At 40.1% G+C, this 4689-nt stretch overlaps 1 pseudogene; it reads right to left on the reverse strand.

Moving 5' to 3' along the window:
- Positions 1 to 610: 610 nt before the first annotated feature.
- Positions 611 to 994, reverse strand: LOC144377623 (T-complex protein 1 subunit alpha pseudogene; annotated as a pseudogene).
- Positions 995 to 4689: the final 3695 nt, after the last annotated feature.

A 4689-nucleotide genomic window follows, 5' to 3' on the forward strand; every position in this document is an offset into this window, starting at 1 on the left:
ACTGTTTCTCATTCCCCAGTCCCTTGGATCCACCAATCATTTTGAGCCTCTCCAAGGTCAGCAGATTTTATATTGGTGAAGAGAAAGCTCATTCTGCTCATTCATTATATTGCTCATTCTGACAAAGGGGGGTTGTCTCACTCCTCTACCCCACTTTATGAAGACCAGGAGAAGCTGGGGTATAGGCCATACAGCACCCTAACTGCAGGTGCCTCACCACTGACAGGTGTCAAGGTGAATGCTATGAGACTGCTGGGTTCAATTGATATTAATTAATATTCAGAAAAGTATCATCTTAAGACATCAAGTGTTTCAAAGATATTACTTTGAAGCCAAGAGACAATAATTCCAGCTAGAAAAGATACCTCTGAATCTATTTGAGCAAGGAAAATGGTAAAGGGCTAGTTGAAGCTGACTTAAAATTTTCAAACTTCAAACTTTCAAGCTTCTAACTTTTCTCTGGGTCCTTCATATCCTAATAATAGTACTCCTTATTTAATTATTGATGGCATCTTTTTTTTAAAGGTGATAGCATGCTGTACTTTAATGTATAATACTCAAGGTACAGGACATTGCATCTAACATTGTTATAAATAAAAGGGAGATCAGATCAGTCATCAAGGGCCCCAGAGTGAAAAGCATCTTCAAAATCTCCTTGTTTATCATCTTTACTTTCTGGGTGTAATTTAATAAGGTCATCAATCCAAAGAATGGTAATTGTAGCTTCTGTTGCAAATTTCAAGCTCTTCACCTTAACTATGGTTGGGTCAATCATTCCAGCTTGCTTGTTGTCTTGAGGTTTACCATTGATCAAATCAAGACCAATCCATTTTAGATTTTTATGTTCTGGATTAACTTGAGCCTCATTATGAAAAACTCTTAACTTTGCAACCAGATCTGTGTAGTCTTGGGTAGCATTAACTGCCAGTGTATTAGGAATAACAAGAAGAGATCTTGCAAACTCTTCAATAGCAAGCTGTTCCCAAGAGCCCATGCTGGTCGCATAGTTTTCAAGGTATATGGAAAGGGCTGCTTCTACAGAACTCCTACTAGAACCACAGATTTCAACTCCAAAACTCCTGTCTTGTGATCCATGTCTAATGTTGATGGCATCTTCATAAAATGTATTTAATATATTTTTGTAGTGGTTGTAATCTTTTAAGATCTAGCTAGGGTTTTACTTTTTTTGTTTTTAAAGAAAACATATACTGTCTTGATCTTTAGATTCATCATATACAGAGAACATATTCTCTTCAGGCAACATATTCAAAACTGCCATGTTTATAGTTCAGGTTTTCAGAAAGTATTTAACTAGAGTCTACATGATTATTATAATAGAAGAGGATCTTTACATCTTGATAGTGGCCTCAAGATATAAAGATTGTGGGGCTGGGGTTGTAGCTCAGCAGTACAGCACGTGTGAGGCCCTGGGTTTGATTCTCAGCAACACATACAAATGAAATAAATAAACAAAGATATTGTGTCCATCTACAAGTAAGAAAAAAATTTTAAAAAGACGTGAAGATTCTTATTCCATATATATATATTTTATTGTGATACTGGAGATTGAACTCAGGGCCTTGCACATGCTAGTCAGGCTTGCTACCACTGAGCTACATTCCCAATCTTGATTTCATATTTTAAATGCTAAAAGAAAGGTTTCTAGGGCCTTATGTTGCAGCAGGATGGCTGTAACACCTCTGATTTCAGTGCCTTCTTCTCCTAGTGTCCTCTGAAGGGCACCCTCTGGTGGAGCTGGTCCCCTCCATGCTATTCAAAGCTTCCAGGAGTGGGCCTTTGTGGTCTATTCATCTATGTTGCTCCTCTGTGCTGTAGTGGGCTTCTGAGAGGTGCCCAACTTTTCCCATGCTTTGTGGGAGCCTCTACCTGCCTTGGAGGGCTATGGGGCTCAACTTTTTGTGAGTATTAGCTGGCAGTAGGATATGGGAGGAGATAGGGGAGTTGTGTCAGCAAACCAGGCCTGTTATACCTGCTCTATCACAGTAAGCTCATCACTGAATCAACACATTTTTCAGAAAAGAATTTATGCCCAGGGTGCCAAACTCAAGGAGATAGGAATCTACCTCTCAGAAGGACAGGGTTGAATAAATAAGCAGGGTGGTCTGAGGCTGGGGAAAGGTGATTGGAGGTAAGGGAGTGAAATAGTTGGTGGTCCATGCATGGGTAATCGAACTTGATTGCTCTTCATAGGACACATGTTCAGAAAATGAACATGTTAGAATTTTGGCCCTCCAAGGTCAAAGGTCACCATCAGACACTTGGGCAGGCCCAGATAAAAGATTGTTAATTTCAACTGGCTTACAATAGACAAAAGTGGCTTCAAATTCTGAAAAAAACAACTTAGTCAACTGTTACCATCATAACCTACATGTCAGAGGTACTGTCTATAGCAAAACTAATGGGAGTATGCCGCTTAGCCATAAGACCTCAAAAACTGGAGTGACAGAAAGCAACTGAAGCTAGAAGGTTCACTCAGGTTTTCCCCTTGGTTTCAGTTGTAGGAGCTGAGAGATGAAGAGAGTATTGGACAGATGGTGGTGAGAGATCTGGGGAGGGGGAAGGAAGGCAAATGGGAAGAGGTTAAAGACAGCTCAAAAGGCAGAATGCAGCTGCCAGATGACCTCTGGAGTAGCATTTTACAACAGTACAAATGATGGTACTCTACCTTTAAACAGCTCAGAATACTGCAAAATGGTGTTAGTGATAATCAGTAAAACACCAACGCATCTTCCAAGTCTAAAAGAATGCTTCCTCTGTGAATTTTTTTCTGGATATCTCATTTAGATTCTCTTCTCTTTCTCCCACCCTTCCTTCCTCTGTCTTCTTTTTAATAACTTGTGGTAATTGTGTAAGGAGATTCTAATAGGCTCAGAAAATGAAAATTTGCTACCTCACCCAAACAAATTTCAGTTTTGGCTTTGGGTAAACTCAGCTTCTTTTAGGAAATACTTATTTCAGAGTTCTTCCCACCCACATCCTTGTAGCCAAAATGGCAGCTAAGCATAGGGCAGAGCCCCAGTGGCCTTGGATGTGTCAAGGAAAAAACTCAAGAGGAGTAGCATTGGTTCAGGGCACTTAAAATGGAGTCAAGAGGCCATTGTTAATCAGATCTCAGGCAGGTCCACAGATGAGCCTTTGCACTGAGCTGTGGACATTCCCTACCCTGTCCTTTCCTGTGAGATGACTTTTGGAATGAGTTTCCTGAAACACTGTTAACCTCTACTGACCTTAGGTTCAACAGACAGAGACTGAGACTATACCCAACTCCTTTCTTATAAAACAGCTTAACTTTTGCCAATACTGTTAAGGTCGGGCAAACGTCAGAGGAAGAGACCACCAAGAGACATGTCTCATGCAAAAGCAAAGGGTTTATTGGGGGTGAGGGGGCGGAAACCAGCATGCTGGGGCCCAGAGTTCTCCTGAGAGAAACTGGAGCCCTGAGTACAGCTTAAGCAGAGTTTTTATACAGTGTTTAAACAGGGAAGTTCAAATGGCAGTTAGGGTGCGAGAGTGGAATTGTTACAAAACAACCATTACAGAATAATCATGTGTTTTGTCAGGGGGTGTTGGATCAGGGTACATTTTAACATAAGTAACCATTTTTAACATAAGTTTCGCGTTCCAGGAAAACAGAACTTAAACTTACAGAAAAGCAAAACTTAAACTTAACAGGAGAGAAAAACTTAAATTTAACCTTTACAATACTAATTGTAATTCCTGACTAATAAGTGATGTAATTTCCAACCCCCTTGTAGTCAAAAGCTATAAATTCATTTTGTAAAACCTTAAAGTACTTTTTGTTTGTTTGTTTTTCTTCTTGTGTTTTGTGGTACTGTGGATTGAACCTAGGGATAATTTACCACTGAGCCACATCCCTGGTCCTTTCAATTTTTTTTTTTTTTAAATTTTAAGACAGAATTGCTAAATTACCCAGGCTGGGCTTGAACTTGCAAACCTCCTGCCTCAGTCTCTTGAGTCCCTGGAATTATAGGTGTGTAGTGTGTACCACAGTGCCCAGCTTAGAGATTTTTTTTGGAAGTGGGGATTGAACCCAGGGGCACTTAACCACTGAGCCACATCCCCCAGCCCTTTTAAAATATTTTATTTAGCAACAGGTTCTCCCTGAGTTGCATAGGGCCTTACTAAGTTGCTGAAGCTGGCTTTGAACTCGTGGTCCTCCTGCCTCAGCCTCTGGAGCTGCTGAGATTTTGCTACTGCACCATGCTTGGAGCACATTTTTTGTTTGTTTTTTGCTCTAGTTCTTACTGGAGTAAGTAAACTTGCTCCCTTCCTATACCAAGAAGGCAGGACCCAATGCCTGACCAGTGCTGAAGAGACTTTCCTCTTTCTGGGCACTATAAGCAAGTTTTTTTTTTTTTAACACTTTTATTTGTTTTAACTAGTATACATGACAGTAGAATGCACATGGAGCACATTTTTAAGATTGTCTGTTTTCCCAGATTGAAATTCTAATTAGCCCTAAGTAAATGTCATTTTCTTTGTTCTGAATTATTTTGATTTTATTTTCAGTCAACAAGTGATTGAGTGGGATTGTAGTTAACATCTACTTGGATTTTTTGGGGGTTTCCTTGGCCTGACCTTTGGGCTCCTGTTTATACCAAAGCTGAAGCCACAGCTGGTGGGATCATTGTTCAACACCCATGCTGT

The sequence above is a fragment of the Ictidomys tridecemlineatus genome, chromosome 5 (genome assembly GCF_052094955.1).
Source record: "Ictidomys tridecemlineatus isolate mIctTri1 chromosome 5, mIctTri1.hap1, whole genome shotgun sequence".
NCBI lineage: Eukaryota > Metazoa > Chordata > Mammalia > Rodentia > Sciuridae > Ictidomys > Ictidomys tridecemlineatus.